The sequence below is a fragment of the Mustela lutreola genome, chromosome 10 (genome assembly GCF_030435805.1).
Source record: "Mustela lutreola isolate mMusLut2 chromosome 10, mMusLut2.pri, whole genome shotgun sequence".
In the NCBI taxonomy this organism is placed as follows: domain Eukaryota; kingdom Metazoa; phylum Chordata; class Mammalia; order Carnivora; family Mustelidae; genus Mustela; species Mustela lutreola.
Genome location: NC_081299.1, coordinates 94837438 through 94859224, shown reverse-complemented (window position 1 = coordinate 94859224; position 21787 = coordinate 94837438). Strand labels below are relative to the sequence as shown.

The 21787-nt window shown below is 40.6% G+C and overlaps 1 protein-coding gene and 1 pseudogene across 3 annotated transcripts in view; both read right to left on the bottom strand.

Moving 5' to 3' along the window:
* Positions 1-19428, bottom strand: part of CD53 (CD53 molecule) — a 58741-nt gene extending 39313 nt beyond the window's left edge. For 2 of the 3 annotated variants that reach the window (XM_059138255.1, XM_059138256.1), the window contains exon 1: positions 19268-19428. The gene's annotated coding sequence lies outside the window, so the exon portion shown is untranslated. The remainder of the gene's footprint in view (positions 1-19267) is intronic. The other variant, XM_059138254.1, reaches the window with a different exon arrangement.
* On the bottom strand, positions 9681-19245 carry LOC131810375 (heterogeneous nuclear ribonucleoprotein A1-like; annotated as a pseudogene).
* Positions 19429-21787: the final 2359 nt, after the last annotated feature.

The following is a 21787-nucleotide window of genomic DNA, read 5'->3' as shown; positions in this document are numbered from 1 at the left end:
ATATACTTGGGAAGTTAATACGATGACTTACTACATAGGCTTTGAGGTCAAACTTGAATTCAACTCTCACATATGCCACTAAAAAGCTCCATGAGATTTGGAAATTTACTTAACATTTCTAGTCACAATTTATTCCTATGTAAAATGAGGGGTAATACTTACACCTCCTAGGGTGGATGTGAAAATGAAATGATCTTACAACAGAGACTAATATACCACTGTACTCAGTAAATGGAACCCATGATTATTTTGTCTTAAAGAAACTCTCTGGGAAGGGAGAAATGGAAGTATACTATAAAGTTCCACTATGCGGTGTGGTAATGTTATTTGAAGACAGACTGTAATGAATTTAAGATGTACAGTATACACCATAAGGCAGCCTCTAAAATAGCCAAATGGGGAATTAATAAGTCACCAAAGGATAAATAAATAAAACTTAAAAAAATAGGCCAGCAAAGGAGATAAAAAAAAATTTTAAATACTGGATTAGTTGAAAGAAGCCTGAAAAAAAAAAAAAAAAAAGAGGAAAAGGAAACTGCTACGGTCTGAATGTTTGTGTCTCCACAACATTTACAGGTTGAAATCCTAATGCCCATAATGGTGTAGTGACATAAGGTTTTGGGACGCAGTTAGGTCATGAGGGTGGAACTCTCCTAAATGGGATTAGAGATCTTATAAAAGAGACCCCAGAGAGCTTCCTAGCTCCTTCCATCCCGTGAGGACACAACAAGAAGTCTGTAACCCAAAAGAGTGGTCTCACCTGACCACATTAGCATCGTGATCTTAGATTTCCAGCCTCCAGAACTGTGAAAAATATATTTCTGTTGTTTATAAATTACCCAGTCTTTAGTATATTGTGCAGCAACCTGCACAGACTAGGACAAAAACAAAGAACAGATGGGGAAAACAGAAAACAAATAGAAAGATGGGACAAAGAGAAAACAAATATGCTCAATTCTAACCATATTAATAGCAAGTAAATGAAATGGTCTAAGTACTCCAGGTATGCCCCAAGATAGCCAATTGGGTGAAAGAATATTCAGTAATGAATTATCAGAAAAAGAAGAAAACAATCCCACTTAAAAATAGCATGAAAAAAAAATTCTTAGGAGTAAGTTTAACCAAAGTGGTAAAAGATCTAGACACTGAAAACCAGACATTAATGAAAGAAATGTAAGAAGACGCAAATAAATGGAAAGATATTCCATGCTTCTGGATTGAAAAAATATTGTTAAAGTGTCTGTGCTACCCAAAGTGATCCACAGATTAAATGCAATATATGTAAACATTTCTGTGGCATTTTTCACATATACAGAATAAACTATCCTAAAATTTATGTAGGATCATAGAAGACCCTGAATAGCCAAAGGTATCTTGAGGAAGAAAAACAAAACTAGAAACATTATACTTCCTGATTTCAAATTATATTACAAAGCTGTCCTAATCAAAATAATATGACATTAGCATAAGAACAAACACATAAACCAATAGAACAGAATAGGATGCCCAGAAATAAATCCATGCATCTATGGTTAATTTATTTATAGCAAAGGGGCCAAGAATATATGATGGGGAAAAGACAGTTTCTTCAATAAATGGTGTTGGGAAAAGTGGTCAAGCACAAGCAAATGAATGAAATAAAAACACTATCTTATACCAGTCACAAAAATAAAATCAAAATGGATTATAGACTTGATATAATAGTGATTTGAAGGGGACACATGTACCTCAATGTGTATAGCAGCAATATAATAGTGATTTGAAGGGGACACATGTACCTCAATGTTTATAGCAGCAATATCCACAGTAGTCAAAATGCAGAAAGATCCTAAATGTCCATCAACAGATGAATGGATAAAGAAAATATGGGAGAGCCATACAATGGAATATTACTCAGTCATCAAAAAGAACGAAATCTTACTATTTGCAATGATGTGGATGGAACCAGAGGGTATTATGCTAAGTGATATAAGTCAGTTGGAGAAAGATAAAAATTTCACCTATATATGGAATTTAAGAAACAAAACAGATGAGTATAGGTGAAGGGAAAAAATAAAATAGGATAAAAACAGAGAGGGAGGCAAACCATGAAAGATGCTGAACTCCAGGAAACAAACTGAGGGTTGCTGGAGGGGAAGTGAGTGGGGGGATAGGATCATTCGAGGTTGAGCATTAAGGAGGGCACTTGATGTAATGAGCTCTAGGTGTTATATGCAACTGAAGAATGACTAAATTCTATACCTGAAATTAATGCACTATATGTTACTTAATTGAATTTAAATAAAAAATTTAAAAATGGATTATAGACTTGAATGTAAGACTTGAAACAACAAAACTCCTGGAAGAAAACATAAAGTGTAAGCACCTTGACATTGGCCTTGGCAAGAATTTCTTGGATATAACACCAAAAACAAATGAAACAAATGCAAAGATAAATAGGTGGGTCTGCACAGCAAAGGAAACCATCAACAAAATGAACAGGCAACCTATTTAGTGGGAGAAAATATTTGCAACATATATCTTATAAGAGATTAATATCCACAATATATAAAGAACTCATGCAATTCAATAACAAGAAGCGAAAACAAATATATGATTTACAAATGGGCAGGGGAAGTGAATAGACATTTTTCCAAAAAAAGTCATACAAGTGGCCAGCAGGTATAAAAAAGATGCTCAACATTACTAATCACCAAGATGGAAAATGCAAGTCAAAACTTCAATGAGATATCACCTCATACCTGTTAGGAAGGTTATCAGCAAAAAGCTACAACAAGTGGTGAGAGGATATGGAGAAAGACAGCTTTCATGCACCATTGGTGGGACTGTAAATTGGTTACAGACACTATGGAAAACAGTATGGAGGTTTCTCAAAAAATTAAAAATAGAACTATTCTACAACTCAGCAATTCCACTTCTGGGCCTATATCCAAAGGAAAGGAAATCATGGTCTCAAAGAGATATCTGCACCCCCCATGTTTATTGTAACATTACTTACATAGCCAAGACATGGAAACAACATATGCCCATTGACATTTCAATTTTTTAAAAATGTGGTATAGGGTGCCTGGGTGGCTCAGTTGGTTGGGCATCTGTTCACTGCTCTGGTTGTGTTACTGGGATCCTGAGACTGAGTCCTGCATTGGTCTCCTCACTCAGCGGGCAACTTGCTTCTCCCTCTGCCTGCTGCTCCCCCTGCTGCACTCTCTCTCTCTCTGACAAATAAATAAATAAAATCTTTTAAAAATGTAGTATAAATATACAAAAGAGTATTCTTAAGCCATGAGAAACAAGGAAATCCTACCATTTGTGACAACATAGATGGACCTTGAGGGAATTCTCTCAAAATTCAGAAGACAAATAATCCCATTTGAAAATGGACAAAAGAGGGGCACTTGGGTGGCTCAGTTGGTTAAGCGACTGCCTTCTGCTCAGGTCATGATCCTGGAGTCCTGGGATCAAGTCCCACGTCAGGCTCCCAGCTCCACGGGGCGTCTGCTTCTCCCTCTGACCTCCCCGCTCATGCTCTCTCACTCTCTCTCTCTAATAAATCAATAAAAAAAAATCTTAAAAAAAAAGAAAATGGACAAAAGAATAAAAAGAACAAAAGATCTGAATAGATAGTTCACCAAAGAAGATACACAGATGAAAAATATGTAAATTAAAAATAACTCTACTTCATTAATCATTAGGGAAATGTAAATTAAAACCAAAATGAGATACTGCTGTCTCCCTCCTAGAGTGGCTAAAATTAGAAAAAAAAAAAAAAAGACAAAAAATGACCATACCAGGGGTTGATGAAGATGTGGGTAGTGAGTGTGTAAAATGGTATATCCACTTTGAAAAACATTTTGCCAGTTTTGTGAAAAGTTAAACATATACTTACATGATTTAGCCATTCCACTCGAAGGTATTTATCAAGAGAACAAAAAGCATATGACCATACAAAGACTTGTACAGGAATGTTCATTGCAGTTTTATTTGTAATAGCCCAAAGCTGAAAACAGCCAAAAGGGCCATCAACAGATAAATGGAAAAACAAACGGTGATATACCTATCAAATGGTATACTACTCAGGAATAAAAAGAAGTGAACTGCTGATATACAACACAGCATAGATGAATCTCAAAATAAGTATGGTGGATGAACAAAGCTAAACAAAGAAAAGACTACATAGTGTATGATTCCAGGTATATAAAATTTTAGAGATGAAATGAAAACTAATATATAGCAACAGAAAGCAAATCAATGATTGGGGATTGAGGCAGAGGAAAGCAGTGGTGGTGGCGGGGGTTAGGTAATTAAAAGGAGAGGAGAGACAGGCAGGAGAAAGGGATTACAACAGACTATGACTGATCTTTTGGAAGTGATGAATGGTTGTTATCTTGATGTAGTGATGGTTTTATGTATGTATGTGTACATCAAAAAGTCCTATCTAATTTGTCCCTGTCCATCTCTCCAAATTCATGGCAATATACTCTGGCTTATACTTTATTTTTAAAATTTTTTAAATTTATAAAAGCACTTTAGATATGCATGACATATGTACATACTAATATATACAACTCGATGAGTTTGGGATAAGTGTACACTCATGAAACCATCACTAGTATCCAAACTGTAGACATACCTATTATTTCTTGAAGTTTCATTCCATCCCATTATTATTATTATTTTTATTTTTTGTGGTAGTAATACCAAATATAAGATCTACCCCCTTAGCAAATTTTGAATGTACAATACTGTATTGTTAGCTATAGTCACTATATTGTAGAGTATATTTCCAGAACTTATTTTGGATAACTAAAACTTTGTGCCCTTTGACCATCACCTCCCTATTCACCTCTCTCCCAAACTGGTAGCAACCACCATTTGACCCTACGCTTTCATGAGTTTGACTATCTTATATTCCACATGTAAGTGACACCACACAGTATCTGTCTTCCTCTGTTGTGCTTATTTCACTTAGCATAATGTCTTCCAGGTCCATCTATGATGTCACATGAAAACAGAATTCGAAAAATAAATGACTCCATGAAACATTCCAGTGTCAGTGAGGGCATGGAGAAAGAGACGGGGGACTAGAAGATATATTTGAGCAAACCCTAACTGAGAACTTCCCTTATCTGGGGAATGAAACAAGCATGTATGTCCTAGAGGCAGAGAGGACCCCTCCTAAGATCAAGAAGAACAGACTTGAGGCACCTGGGTGTCTCAGTGGGTTAAAGCCTCTGCCTTTGGCTCAGGTCATGACTCAGGGTCCTGGGATTGAGCCCCACATTGGGTTCTCTGCTCAGCGGTGAGCCTGCTTCCCCTTCCCTCTCTCTCTCTCTCTGTCTACTTGTAATCTCTGTCAAATAAATAAATAAAATCTTAAAAAAAAAAAAAGAAGAGCAGACTGACCCAAGGCATGTAATAATAAAATTCACAGGTCTTAGAACCAAGGAAACCACCTTCAGGGCAGTTAGAGGGGAGAGATTCCTTACATACAGAGGGAGGAACATCATAATAATGTCAGACCTATCCATAGAGACCTGGCAAGCCAGAAAGGGCTGGCAAGACATATTCAGGGTACTAATGAGAAGAACATGCATCCATGAACACTTTATCAGGCAAGGCTGTCATTCAGAATAGGCAGAGAGGTAAAGAGCTTCCAGGGCCAGCAGAAACTGAAAGAATATGAGACCAGTAAGCTAGCCCTGCAAGAAATATTAAGGGGGTTCTATAGAAGGATAAAGACCCTAAGAGTGATATAGAACAGAAGTTTACAGAGACAATCTACAAAAACAAGGACTTCACAGGCAACATGATAACAATAAAATCATATCTTTCAATAATCACTCTCAACACAAACAGCCAAAATGCTCCCATGAAATGGCACAGGGTTGCAGACTGGATAAAAAGATAGGACCCATCCATGTGCTGTCTTAAAGAGACTAATTTTGAACCTAAAGATACACCCAGACTGAAACTGAAGGGATGGAGAACAATTTTTCATAACAATGGACCTCAAAAGAAAGCTGGGGTAGCAATTTTCATGTCAGACAAATTAGATTTTAAGCTAGGGACTATAGTTAGATAAGGACACTATATCATTCTTAAAGGGTCTATCCAACAAGATGATCTAACAACTGTAAATATCTATGCCCCCAACATGGGAGCAGCCAACTACATAAGCCAACTGTTAACCAAATAAAGAGACATATTGATAATAATATGTTAATAGTAGGACACCTCAGCTCTCCATTCAGCAACAGACAGATCATCTAAGCAGAAAATCAACAAAGAAGAGCTTTGAATGGCATATTCGACCAGATGGGCCTCATAGATAAATATAGAACATTCTACCCTAAAGCAACAGGATACTCATTCTTCTTGAGTGCACATGGAACTTCCTCCAGAATAGACCACATACTGGGTCACAAATCAGGTCTCAACCTATAACAAAAGACTGAGATTATTCCCTGCATATTCTCAGACCACAATGCTATGAAGCTGGAATTCAATCATAAGAAAAAAATTGGGGGGTGCCTGGGTGGCTCAGTGAGTTGAGCCTCTGCCTTTGGCTCAGGTCATGATCTCAGGGTCCTGGGGTCGAGGCCTGCTTTGGACTCTCTGCTTAGCAGGGAGCCTGCTTCCACCTCTCTCTCTGCCTGCCTCTCTGCCTACTTGTGATATCTGTCAAATAAATGGGTAAAATTAACAAAACAGGAAACAACATGTGTTGGAGAGGATGTGGAAAAAGGGGAACCCTCTTACACTGTTGGTGGGAATGCAAGTTGGTGCAGCCACTTTGGAGAACAGTGTGGAGATTCCTCAAGAAATTAAAAATAGAACTTTCCTATGACCCTGCCATTGCACTCCTGGGTATTTACCCCAAAGATACAGATGTAGTGAAAAGAAGGGCCATCTGTACCCCAATGTTTATAGCAGCAATGGCCACGGTCGCCAAACTGTGGAAAGAACCAAGATGCCCTTCAACGAACGAATGGATAAGGAAGATGTGGTCCATATACACTATGGAGTATTATGCCTCCATCAGAAAGGACGAATACCCAACTTTTGTAGCAACATGGACGGGACAGGAAGAGATTATGCTGAGTGAAATAAGTCAAGCAGAGAGAGTCAATTATCATATGGTTTCACTTATTTGTGGAGCATAACAAATATCATGGAGGACAAGGGGTGTTAGGAGAAGGGAGTTGGGATAAATTGGAAGGGGAGGTGACTATGGACTATGGACTCTGAAAAACAATCTGAGGGGTTTGAAGTGGCGGGGGGGGGTGGGAGGTTGGGGTACCAGTGATGGGTATTAGAAGGGCACGGATTGCATGGAGCACTGGGTGTGGTGAAAAAATAATGAATACTGTTTTTCTGAAAATAAATAAATTAATAATAAAAAAAATCTTTAAAAAAATTTGGAAGAAATTCACACACTTGGAAGCTAAAGATCATCCTGCTTAAGAATGTTTGGGTCAGGGGTGCCTGGGTGGTTCAGTCAGTCGGACAGTTGCCTTTGGTTTGGGTCATGATCAGGGTTCTGGGATCGAGCCCCACATCAGGCTCCCTGCTCAGTGGAGAGCCTGCTTCTCCCTCTCCCTTTGCCTGCTGCTCTGCCTACTTGTACTCTCTATCTCTGTGTCAAATAAATACAAATCACTTAAAACATCTTCTAAAAAAGAATGTTTGGGTCAACCAGGAGATCAAAGACAAACAATTCATGGACACCACAGAGAATGAAAACACATTGGTCCAAAACCTATGGGATACTGCAAAGGTAGTCTTAGGAGGAAAATACATAGCCATCCAAGACTCAGTCAAAAAAATAGAAAAATTCTGAATTCACCAACTAACTTTACACCTCAAAGAACTGGAGAAAAAAACAACACATTAAGCCTAACCCACACACAAGAAGGGAAATAATTAAGATTGGAGCAGAGCTCAATGAATTAGAAATCAGAAACACAGTAGAACAGATCAAGTAAACAAGAAGCTTGTTCTTTGAAAAAATTAGTAAGATTGATAAACCTCTAGCCAGACTTATCCAAAAGAAAAGAGAAAGGACCAAAATTAATAAAATTATGAATGAAAGGAGAAAGGTCATGACTAACTCCAAGGAAATAGAAACAGTTATCAGAAATTGTTATCAACAACTATATGTTAATAAATTAAGCAACCTGTGGGAAATGGATGCCTTCCTATAAACCTATAAACTACCAAGACTGAAACAAGAAGAAATTGACAAACTGAATATAGACCAATAACCAGTAATGAGATTGATGAATCAGTTATTCATCAGTTGCCTATAACACCCAGTGCTCATCAGATCACATGCCCTCCTTAGTGTCCTTCATCCCAAAGATTTCATTCTTCTTGATGGCTGAGTAATATTCCATCGCACCTATACACCACATCTTCTTTATCCATTCATCAGTTGAGGGATACTTGGGTTCTTTCCATAATTTGGCTATTGCTGATAGTGCTGCTATCTAAAAACCTAGCAATCAACATTGACTATTTCAGTGCCTCCTTTTTCACCTGTGCTCACAGGGTTCTTTGCTGAAATTTGCTGTTTTCTCTCCCTCTGACCCCTTAATTTGGTTAGCCACTACTCATCCTGACATTCAACTCCAGTGTCACTCTTCCAGGAACCTCTCTGATTATATCTGTTTCTCTGCACCCAAAAAGGTGTGCCCATAATATCTGCACATCCTGGTTACTGCCCTAGGCTCTTTGTTTTTTTTTTTCCAAGAGAATATTAAATCATTTATTGATTACACATGATAATGGATGATACACAAGATTTAATCCTATCTATAATTTTATCTGATACCATAATTCAATTTAGATATATTGCATAGGATGTGCCAACAATTATATTAATAACCAAATAAACTCCAGGACTTTGCTTGGGTGACCTTTTAATGGTGAACTCCAGGTTACAACACATTAACTGTCAGTTCAACTACACCAAGGTTTGTGGAGACAATGGCTTCTGTGCCCAAGCAGGTTGCAAATAAATTTCAAATGGAACCTGGCATCACCCTGAAGGAATTCTAACTTCACACTGTTGGGGTAGTATACCAAGATGGCTTCAGAGTAGACTAACTTTACACAGCACATTTTTAAAAAAGACACATTTATTCAGCGTCATGATCAGACTATTACATTTAGCAATCAACAGCATGGGTACAAAAAAAAAAAAAATCTACATTAAAACCCTTGGTATATATACACAATGGAATACTATGCAGCCATCAAAAGAAATGAAATCTTGCCATTTGCAACAACATGGATGGAACTAGAGCGTATCATGCTTAGCGAAATAAGTCAAGCAGAGAAAGACAACTATCATATGATCTCCCTGATATGAGGAAGTGGTGATGCAACATGGAGGCTTAAGTGGGTAGAAGAATAAATGAAACAAGATGGGATTGGGAGGGAGACAAACCATAAGTGACTCTTAATCTCACAAAACAAACTGAGGGTTGCCGGGGGGAGGGGGTTGGGGAGAAGGGGGTGGGATTATGGACATTGGGGAGGGTATGTGATTTGGTGAGTGCTGTGAAGTGTGTAAACCTGGTGATTCACAGACCTGGGGATAAAAATATATGTATATAAAAAATATATGTTTATAAAAAATAAAAAATAAAAAAAAAAAATTTAAAAAAAAAAAAATAAAATAGAAAAAAAAAAAAAAAAAAAAAAAAAAACCAAAAACCCTTTGTTGGAATGCTTTACACTTTCCACAGAACAGAAACTAAAATAACCTGTTATACAATTAGTCACAAATACAGTCCTCGAGTTTTTTTGCCCATACACATGACTATTGTCTAAAGCATGTCTTCTTTGTAGCAGCTAGGCCCTGCCACCACTGTGATTGGCTGAGTTCACAAATCTATTGTAACCTGTAGCTTCCCTGTCACTTCTCTGGCTCTCCTCTCCTGCTAAGCTTTGTTTCCTGGCAGTAATTAAAACCTTCTGCCACTGCCATAGCTGCTGCTGCTGCTGGAGCCACCATAGCCACCTTGGTTTCGTGGTTTGGCAAAGTATTGGCCTCCACCACCATAAGGGCCAGTGCTTCTGCCTCCAAAATTGCCTCCTTTCATGGGTCCAAAATTTGAGGATTTATTGTTGTAATTGCCAAAATCATTATAACTTCTACCACCTCCAAAGTTGCTTCCATCATTACCAAATCCATCATAGCCATCCCCACTGCCACCATATCCACCACCACCTCGACTGCCACTAAAGCCACCTCGACCACTGAAGTTTCCTCCGCGACCAAATTTGTCATTCCCACCAAAACCACCTCCATGACCACCACCAAAGTTTCCAGAACCACTTCGACCTCTTTGGCTGGATGAAGCACTAGCCATCTCTTGCTTAGAGAGCGCTTTCCTTACTTCACAGTTGTGGCCATTCACGGTATGGTATTTTTGAATGACAATCTTGTCTACAGAATCATGGTCATCAAATGTTACAAAAGCAAAACCCCTCTTTTTGCCACTGCCTCGGTCAGTCATGATCTCAATCACTTCAATTTTCCCATACTGTTCGAAATAATCTCTTAGATGATGTTCTTCAGTGTCTTCTTTAATGCCACCAACAAAAATCTTTTTCACAGTTAAGTGGGCACCAGGTCTTTGAGAATCTTCTCTTGAGACAGCCCTGTTTGGTTTCACAACTCTTCCATCCACCTTGTGTGGCCTTGCATTCATGGCTGCATCCACCTCCTCCACAGTGGCATATGTGACAAACCCAAAGCCTCTGGAGCGCTTGGTGTTGGATCTCTCATTACCACATAGTCCGTAAGTGTTCCCCATTGCTCAAAATGGCTCCTCAGACTCTCATCGGTTGTTTCAAAGCTCAGACCTCTGATGAAGAGCTTTCGCAGCTGTTCAGGCTCTTTGGGAGACTCTGACTTAGACATGACAGCGGTGGGAGGGGAGACTTTAACGATGCTTACTCGGCAGCGTCCACAGGCAGAAAGTGGCTCTTTGTTTTATAATTATCTCTTCCCTCTCTAGAATGTGAACTCCTTGAGAGTAGGAGCTAGTTTATTCATTTTTTAATCCTTGAGATCTAACACAGTCCCCTGATTACACTAAAAAGAGTAAGATTGTTCAATAAGCGTTTTTGTCAGTTAACTCTGAATAATCTGGTATGGTGGAATGAACATGACACTACAGCATCAGAAGCCTTGGGCTTGAAAATTATTCTACCGATAGACCAATCTTTTGGATGTGGGCAGGTGACTTACATAGAAACTTGGGCCAGATGCCTCCTAGGGTCACCACAGCCCCAACATCCTGGGAACCCGAGATCACCTCTTCAAGTCCCTGTAATCAAATGGTCCACAGAGAACTAACAAATGAAGCGCCCACAGACCTGTGGGTATCCCTACTGAATTTTCCCCTCACAGATAGGAAGAAGAACCTCTTCTTTCTCCTTTCTTTATTTTTCATTTGCTCAGACTCCCACTGGTTGAAGGAGAAACCTACCCTTTTGGTGAAGATTGTCACTACTTTTACCACGTGCATGGCCCTAGTTTTCTTATTAACCCAGACAGAATGACACTCTATTTCCCCTTCCTTTCTTCACTGTGACTGCGTCAGCTATTGGGCTCTTGCCCCTTCCAGCCCAACTGTCTGGAAGAACTGACACCTCTTTGCAGTCAAAATCTGCTCCATGACTCATGGCTCTGTGAAGAAAGTCCCTGACGTCAGCTTCCAGGAAACCCCTGTGACCAAACTCCAGTTAACTGTGGCCAGGGATGAAGTTCACTTTTCAGTTCCCTCCAAGCATATCTTTGGCTAGTAAATTGTCTTGTGGATTTTTAGCTCAATCGCTCCTTTTTTTTTTTTTTTTTTTTTTTTTGGCCCATCCTTGCAGGGCCATCATATCTAGTCCTGAATTAATTCGAACTTAGAAGTAGCTAAGGTTGGGAAAGAAACTTCAGGAAGCTATCAGTTCAATCCAGTCTTATGCGATCCAATCTTGGAGCCACAGCAAGATAGCTTTGGTGTTATGTGGACTATTATATTTATGAGATGTTAATACATGTTCCCCGAATGAAAACAAGCAAACAAAATCATAAGGAATCACTATATTGTGCACCTGAAAGTAAAATTATGCTGTATGGTAACTAACCAAATTTTTTTTTAAAGATTTTATTTATTTATTTGACAGACAGAAATCACAAGTAGGCAGAGAGACAGGCACAGAGAGAGAGGAGGAAGCAGGCTTCCGCCGAGCAGAGATCCCGATGCAGGGCTTGATCCCAGAACCCTGGGATCAATGATCTGAGCTGAAGGCAGAGGCCTTAACCCGCTGAACCAACCCAGGTGCCCCAACTACCAAAATTTAACTAAAAACTTAAAAAAAAAAAAAGGAATAAAAGGAATCCATGGTAAAATAAATTTGAAAATAAATAGGATTAAATAAAAATAAAAGAAAAAGCAATAAACAGTTCTTTTAATGAATGACGTTGGAGAAACTCATTACACGCTAATGTACATTGTTACTACAAACCTATTCTTCTTTTAAAGATTACTTATAACTGCTCAGAGAACATAGTGTTCCACAGAATAGAGTTTGATAAACACTTGTTGCAGAATCAGACGGATCTAATTTTGAATTCTGGCAGTGCTATATGCCAGAAATGTGGCCTTGGGCAACTAGTGTAATCTCTCTTCTTTCACAATTTCCTCATCTTTTTAAAAATGGTGATATCCACATGCAGCTCACATGTGGTTCAAGGGTTTAAAAGAGATAACATCTTCTAGATGGCTCAGCACCAGAGTACATGGTTCAGTGAGCACTGACTAAAAGATCAAGTTTAGAGATTCCTTACCATAAGGGTAACCCTGGGCTTTCTGCTAGATTTTCAGAAATAAAATACAGCAGGGGCCAGAAGGCCTTTAATAACTTTTTGCTTATTTCATTTTTTTGGTAAATACCTAAAAAAAAAAAAAATCTGTGCCCCCTCTGTAAAAAAAAAATTCAAACAATAAAGAAAGTACAAGGTTGAAAGCATAAAATCTTCTGAAATCTCATGTCCAGAGAGAACCACCATTGACATTTTTGGTGAACACCTTTCCAGACATTTCTCCCTATATACAGATCGATTTGCCAGCTTACACAGAAAAACAAGGTACTCAGTAAGGTGACTTTTGGCTTCCTATCCTCTTCTACCCAGTGCCTGTGAAGCTTTTTGGTTCATCAGTGAAGAACAGTGGAAACTTGATTAACAAAAGATTTTTCTAAATAAGGAAGAAAATCTTCTCTATGAGGGTCCCCCAAATAAGGACAAAATAAATTTAAATAGATGATAGAGTTCACTGAGCCCTGCAAAATGCTGAATGTTTCATGAATGTGTTTTGTTTATAATCCTTGTATCAACCCTGTAACTTAGGTGTCAAAAGCCCCACTTTGCAAACAGGAAATCCAAGGCTCAGTCAACCCACATAACGGCACAAGTTCACCCAGCTAATGAACAGCAAACACAGGGCACAAGGCAAGGTCTCTCAACCTCCCATACCACCTTCTTTCCACTGCCCCAGGCCCCATTTTGTGCCTCTCACTTCCCAACCCAACTCACGCCCTGCAGCTTGATGAGCCTCAGGAAGACTCCTTCCAACTTTCAGAGTGAACCTCTGTGAGCAGCGGCTGAGGGGAATGGGGGTTATGCAAGTATGTCTCTCTGAGGGAGTAATAAGCAATCACAGGGGAAAAGGTGATACTAAAATAAAACTAAACCAAACTAACATTTATGCATTGTTTTCCTCTCATCCTTCCCTCATCTTGTCAAAGGCATGTGTTTGTCATCTTAATCCTCCCCAAAATTGTGATCTGGTGAAAGCTTCCTATTCAAAGCTGTTATCAGGGAGACAAATGGGTGATTTGTGTAGGAAAGAAAAAAGAAAGAAGCAAAGAGGAGAGAAAAAATGAGGAAAGACAAATCCAGATGATCTCGGAAGCTCATTTCCTAGAGGTTCTCTTTCCTTACCCCCAAAATATGTAGAATTTTGCTGTGGAGGATCCCTGTCCTGGAGACCCATCTATGGTGCTTTTAGGCAAGTATGTCAAGTGTGAGCAAGGTTCTCTGTGAGCTAATAAAATCCACTTCTGGGGCACCTGGGTGGCTCAGTGGATTAAAGCCTCCGCCTTCTGCTTGGGTCATGGTCCCAGGGTCCTGGGATCGAGCCCCACATCGGGCTCTCTGCTTGGCAGGGAACCTGCTTCCTCTTCTCTCTCTGCCTACATCTCTGCCTACTTGTGATCTCTGTCAAATAAATAAATAAAATCTTAAGGAAAAAAAAATCTACTTCTGTGGTATTCCCATCAGAAGTCTGAATAACCTGAATCTAGTCATAAAGAAACATGAGACAAGCCAAATAAAGAGACATTCTAGAAAATAGCTTGTCTATACACTTCAAGAATATCAATGTCATGAAACACAAGGAAAGACAAAGGAACTATTCCCGGTAGAAGGAGACTAAAGAAACAGGACAGTTAAAAGCAAGGTATAATCAGAGATTTCCAGTCACTGTAAGGATACCAATGGGCAACTGATGGAATCTGAATAAAATCTATAGATTGGTAACAATATTGTATCAGTGTCAATTTCCTGATTTTCATTAATATAAAGTAGTGTGTCAGAGAATGTATTTGTTTAGAGAAAATACACAGTAGGGACTCCTGGGTGGCTCAGTCAGTTAAGGGTCTGCCTCCAGCTAAGGTCATGCTCTCAGGGTCCTGGGATCGAACCCCAAATCTGGCTCCTTGCTCAGCGGGGAGTATGCTTCTCCCTCTCTCTCTGTCCCTCCCCAACCTTGTGCGCTTGCGCTCTCTCTCTCTCTCTCTCTCACTTTGTCTCTCTCTCTCTCTGTCTCTCACTCTGCACACTATCAAATAAATAAATAAAATCTTTTAAAAAAAGGAAATACACAACAAAGCACTCTGTGGGAAAGGATATCATGCCAGCAATTACTCCCAAATGAGAGAGCGAAGGAAGGTTAAATAAAATGTGATAAAATATTAATACTTGGGAAACCTAGGTGAAGCGGAATATTCAGAAATTCTTGGTACTAGTTTTGTAAGTTTTCTATAAGTCTGAATTGAGAGAGAATGTTGAATATGAGTAAATGATCTAAGGAATCCTGGTCTTTAAGTCATTACGTGATAATTCCCTGATAGCATAAATACTGAGATCTCACAAGAGCTGTTTTTAGAAGGACAAACCATAGGATAATTCTTTAAGGCCTCTATTTGTTCCTAATAGGGAGTGAGTATCAAGCCACAAGTTCAAACTGAAAAGTTATGAGGTATCAAAATAATTTCTCACTCCCATTTGTCAGTCTAGTTCTCCTGAAATATAAAACGTCAAACAAAATGTGACAAATTAAATATGTTTCAAATATTCCATTTGCTAGCATATTGACTTCAGGTCAATTGGATTTATGATTAGATTGTATTTTTTCTGTTTGCTTATGTTAAAATGCACTGGAAATCTATTCAAACAAAGAACACAGTCTAATGATGCTTATTTAATAGGAGGTTTATAAGAAAAGAAAGTATAGTGTGTAATGGGGAGGAAAGAACATTCCATGGAGAATCTGGAATTATTATTTAACTTGTTTTAAGACTTTGGACAAGTTTCACCTTACCTGAAAAATAAGCAGTTTGCAATGTTATAAGGATAGCTAATGTTTACTGAGTTGAACACTTCATTTGAAACTAATATAATCCCGAATTCCATTTAAGTAACAACATTCTAACACTTGGAAAATAGGGCTCTTATTTTAAGTGGTTATAGAAATGTAGCCTGGTGGCACTTTTCCTTAACAACAGTTCTTGGCCATTGCTGTGATGTACTGATGTTCCTGCTTGGGAAGGACTGGTCTCATGTGCTGGTGACCTGGGGAATGAAAAGGGACCTTGCCTCTGTGTCGTAACCCAGAGATCCATGGCCTCCACTCTGGGAGTGCTCACCTAGGGGCTTTGGAAATGGCTTCCTTCTTCTCAAAGCCTGTGTCCAGACAGCCTTCCCACACTTGCCCTCCAGCTACAATCCTTGCCTCTGGCCCAGCCTTCACCCCTGCAGGCCTGCTTTGTGTAGCGGTCTCATTTCTCTGTTCCTTTCCTTGGGTGCTCTGAACCTGCGGCAGCAGCTGGGCCCCGGAGCTTTCTGAGGGCATGCACCCAGTTTGCAGGCCTGGGGTGGCCTGCACACACTGGGGGCTAGCTTGGACAGGAAGTAGGAGGCGGGGGTACTAATGTAGGAACACAAACAAAACCACTGTAACTAAATCAGCACAGCATTTTCTGGAACAGAAGCTGAGGGACCGGGGCCAGAACCTCATGAAGAGCTCCAAACTTCACCCTAACTCGGGGGAAATCGAGATTAAGGAGTAAGAAAGCTGCCCCTTCACCCTCATTTCAAGCCACATTCCATCAATTCTGATGTCTCAGGCACAGCCACGGCCAGGCCCAGACCTCAGACCTGCCTGGTTGTTTGGTCTTGCCTCTCACTTCCAGGTGCTAGGTTCTAGAACCAAGTAGAAGAGAGAGATATTCACCTCCTGTGCTCCTGCTCACTTGCCTCAGATGCATCTGGGATGGGGGCAGGTCCCACTCTTTGAGTGTGCATGTGCTGTGCCCCATCTGGAATGCTGTTACCCCCAGTCTCCATAGCAAACTCATATTTCTTTGAAAATGAACCCAAGCAGTCCCTTCCTCTCCAAGGCACACTCCTACACTCCTCCCACATTTTGTGCACACTCTTTGTCCACTATCAAAAAGATCGCCTTGTGTCATATTGGTGTGTTGAGTCTGTACTCCACACCAGAATCTACAAAGTCTTCGAGATTGCTAAGCACATCAGTTATCTCCGGGTTCTGGGCCTTAACACAATGCCTAGCTGTTTGTAAGCTGTGGGGTGGACAGGAAAAGGGGAACAGGCTTCATTTCTGGAGTCTGAACCCCTCTGGGTGGTCAGAGATCAACCTGAGGACACCAGAAACCAAAGACCAATGGATTTGACCTTGTCTGTCTGTGCTGGTTGATTACCAAAGATGAAGTGGCTTCAGCAACAGTAGCTGCAAAGAAATGGGCTTTGAATCATTTCCCATGGGTATAAAAGTGCCCAATCCTTTCATTTAAAAGCTAAGTACTCTTTTTTTTTGTTGTTTAAGATTTTTATTTATTTATTTGACAGACAGAGATCACAGGTAGGCAGAGAGGCAGGCAGAGAGAGAGGAGGAAGCAGGCTCCCTGCTAAGCAGAGAGCCCGTTGCGGGGCTCGATCCCAGGATCCTGGGATCACTATCTGAGCCGAAGGCAGAGGCTTTAACCCACTGAGCCACCCAGGCACCCCTAAAAGCTAAGTACTCATAATTGGCCCACACAGAAAACAACACAGGAAATCAAGCTTCAGTTCAGTCTCTGCTCCAAACCAACCGCAATTTCAAAACAGTGCAGATTCCGGTAGAGATTGAGAAAGCAAACCTCCTTTGTTTTAACCAGCAGCTAAGACTCCTTTTGCTCAAGTCTCTTCCAAAGCAGTGATATATTTTATCTTCCATAGGAGTTCCTGAAGGGCAGGACTATTTTAGGGAGACAAATCTTGATCTTGCTATTTTTGTCTCCCCGCCAGAATCTTCCAAAGCAGGGTGCTTGGCCCCAGGAGTCACTTAATGCATGATCATTTAAAAAAAACTCGTAGGACGCCTTGGTGGCTCAGTTGGTTGGGCAACTGCCTTCTGCTCAGGTCATGATCCCAGCCTCTTGGAATCGAGTCCCGCATCGGGCTCCTTGCTCGGCAGGAAGCCTGCTTCTCCCTCTGCCTCTGCCTGCCATTCTGTCTGCCTGTGCTCGCTCTCTCTCCCTCTCTCTCTCTCTGATAAATAAATAAAATCTTTAAAAAAAAAGTCTGGTCAGTAGAGCATGTGACTCTTGATCTCAATGTTGTGAGTTAAGGATTACTTTAAAACCCAGTCTTAAAGGGCACCTGAGTGGCTCTGTTGGTCAAATGTTTGACTCTTGGTTTAAGCTCAGGTCTTGATCTCGGGGTTGTGGAATAGAGGCCTGCATCTTATTCCATGCTCAGTGCCTGTTTAAGATTCTCTTCCTCTGCTCCTCCACCGTACCCCTAACTTGCACACACACACACTCTCTCTCTCAAATAAATAAATAAAATCTTGTTTAAAAAATTTTTGAAAAAATAAAATAGAAAATCTGATCTTTATTTTTAAATTCATGGCTCAATGGCCCCTGAGGTGCTTTGGGAATCTAGAGCCCTTGGAGGTGTTGCCATCCCTCATTGTTAGGTCGGTTAGTAATGGTCCTTGAGGGCTTTTCTCTCCAAGGGTATAATCAATTGAGATTCCTACAGGTCTTAGAAGGAGAAAGCTCTGATTTAGTGTTTCCTATGGTCTCCTGACCTCTAGTAATGACTAGGGTGGTCACAGAAAGCCAAAACCAAAGCCTGACTTTGACCTTCTGAGTCCATGAGACCACAGTCAGTAGTTATAGGGCACAAATTAGAAATCATTACAATATCAAATTTTGTTGGTTGGTGCCTGTCACATTATATTTATCAATATTTATGGTTTGTATACCAAGGACATTTATTTGGCAGAACCCTGAGGACCACAATGTTCTTCCTATTGTTTGAAAACAATCAATCTAAGCATCTCTTTGGAGTGTTCAGCTTTTACCTCTTGATACACAGGCAGTGGGAATGCCCTGCATTCCTGACTCTGAGCTATTTAGTGGCTCTGAAGAATCACAGTAAGAGGCATGAAAATTGGTTGAATGAAGAACTGCCATCTCCCAGCTGCCTTTCTAAATGGCTCTGGCCGTTGGTTCTCTCCTCACTCTAAAATCACAAGATCTATCTACTAAGAGACCTGAGCATGTATGAAATCTCCCCAATGTCATGTCCCGCAGAAGGCTCCAGGCATCAGAAATGACTACACACAGAAATTCAAGTTCTGAAGCAATTTAAGCCCACGAGGGCCTGGCCCAAAGAGGTTTCAGATAATGGTCACCCAGTTAAATGAAAAGTCTCTATGGCCTGCTTGTCTTTTCAGGGGTGCCAAAATCTTAATCTTTTGACTTTCCTGCACTAAATATTTGTGAAATAGAAGTTCCAGGAGATTTTGGACTTACTGAAGAGGCATATAGACAATCCTAAGACAGCCCATCCCACATAATACAGTTCAGGTCTTATCAAGCCAGATCAAAATGTTACCCAACTTACCTTTTGCAGGCACTCACTCTTCCTTAGTCTTTTAGGCAGGATCAGTGATTATCCTTGAGGTGGTCACAATGAGGCTGGTAACACGGATGTCCGGGGCTATTTGTATAAAAGGAGAAGTGAAGGGAAAATAAATGTGCTCACACTGTGACAACAGGAAGCCCAGTTGATGAGAAGGAGGAAGTGAGGCTCAGCCTGCTCTTTTTAGCCTTAGAGATGTAATCCTTCCCCTGTGGCTTTTTAGACACCTACTCTCATGACCCACCCAAATATGTAAACTTGTTTCTATGAAACACTGGAAAAGTCAAAGACCAAGCTGGTCAAGGCACTCATTGGTGAGTCCTGGCGGGTTCTGGGATGATTTGGGCTTTAATTTCTGTCTAGAAAAAGTCAGTGCTTCTCAATCAAGATGGCAACTCAATCCACACTCAATGTGTGGATTGTTCAAGAATAAGTATGCCTGGGTCACCTGGGTGGCTCCGTCAGTTAAGCATCTGCCTTTGGCTCAGGTCATGATCCCACGGTCCTGGGATCGAGCCCCACGCCGGGCTCCCTGCTCAGCAGGGGGGTCTGCTTCTCCCTCTCCCTCTTCCTTGCTTATGCTCTGTCTCTCTCTCAAATAAATGAATGAAGTATTTTTTTTTTTTTTTTAGAAGAAGTATGCCTGGCCCTCCGTTCGGCAGATGGAAACTGGAGTAGAACCCAAGAATAATTATTTTTGGAAGTTTACTAGGACTGAGACAGGAATGTCTCTCTTTCTCTTTTTTTAAATTAATTTATTTATTTTCAGCATAACAGTATTCATTATTTTTTCACCACACCCAGTGCTCCATGCAATCCGTGCCCTCTCTAATACCCACCACCTGGTACCCCAACCTCCCACCCCCCACAGCCACTTCAAACTCTTCAGATTGTTTTTCAGAATCCATAGTCTCTCATGGTTCACCTCCCCTTCCAATTTCCCCCAACTCCCTTCTCCTCTTTAACTCCCCATGTCCTCCATGCTATTTGTTATGCTCCACAAATAAGCGAAACCATATGACAATTGACTCTCTCTGCTTGACTTATTTCACTCAGCATAATCTCTTCCAGTCCTGTCCATGTTGCTACAAAAGTTGGGTATTCGTCCTTTCTGATGGAGGCATAAGGAATGTCTCTTAAGCCTCTCGGCCTTCTCCCCACCCTCCCTCCAGCTGCCTTCCAGAAGATCTCTAGTTTCCTGTTGGATTGGGATGCTATTTTCAGACACCTGTGTCTCAGAAGCTGGACTTCCCTTGCATAAGGATATTGCCAAGGGTAAACCCCAAAGCACAATCCAAGGGACACTGGTAGAAATGATTTGGTTAGTAAAGGGAGACCCAGATTTAGAACCTAAACTTCTGAGTTTTGATCCCAGCTTTATGTCTGTTAGCTCTGCGGTCCTGAGCAAATCTCAGCCTTTCAGCTTCAGTTTATTAATGGCAACATCTAATAATAACCCCGCTAGATAGTTACCGTTATTTCCCCATTTATAGATGAGAAAACAGAGGCTCAAAGAAGTTATATATTTAGCACAAGATTATACAGCTAAGAAATAGACGTTGTGGGGTGGGGGGTGCCTGGGTGGCTAAGTGGGCTGTGTGAGCCACTCTTGATTTTGGCTCAGGTCATGATCTCAGAGTCATGGGATTGAGCCCCACATTGGGTTCCATGCTCAATGCAGAGTCTGCTTCTCCCTCTCCCTCTGCATCTGCCCCCTACCCTGGCTTGTGCGCTCCCCCCCCCCAACTCTCTCTTTAAAAATAAATAAATAAAACATTTAAGAAAAAGTTATAACAGTTGGGACTCAAATTCATAGTCACAGAGAATGCTATTTTAAAAGCCCTATGACCAGTAGACTTTAAAAATCTTATTTCCAGTTTTCTCTCTGCTTTGTCTATGCAGATTTTCTTAGAACGAAACCGTTAAGGGCTAAGTGATAACCCCAACATATCCCGAGTCAGCAGTGAAATGCAGAACCTACCACTGAGCCACAGTTTCGTTTTTTTTTTTTTTTTTTTTTTTTTTAATCTGATAAAGGAAGACATGGACATTCTCCCCAGTGATCGACTTAGAAACACGCGTCTGGGAAGGCAAGCTCTCTCTTGTTTTCCTTTACCCTGACACATCCAGATTCTGCAATCACTTCTGACCAGGGCTGGCTTGTGGAGAATGCTGAGTTCAAGGGGAAATGGATCCTGACTGCAGAACGTGTCAGTCCTTAATATTCTCTAAGTGCACAGATTCCTCCAACCTTATGAGATCATGGAACAGCAAGTGTGTGTGTGTGTGTGTATAGTTTTTCTCAGGGAACAGTTTTTCAGCATCACTGCTCTGTAGGAAATACTGTCGTCAATTCTCCTCTCTTCATCTGGTATCAGTCTGAGGAGTTGGTGCCCCTCCCTCAGGGCTGCTGTCACCATGACAGATCCCTGCAGTTGGGGGTCTAAGAAAAGATTTCTTGCCAGGCTCCCATTCTCTGTGGCTTCCATTACTATCTCTTTG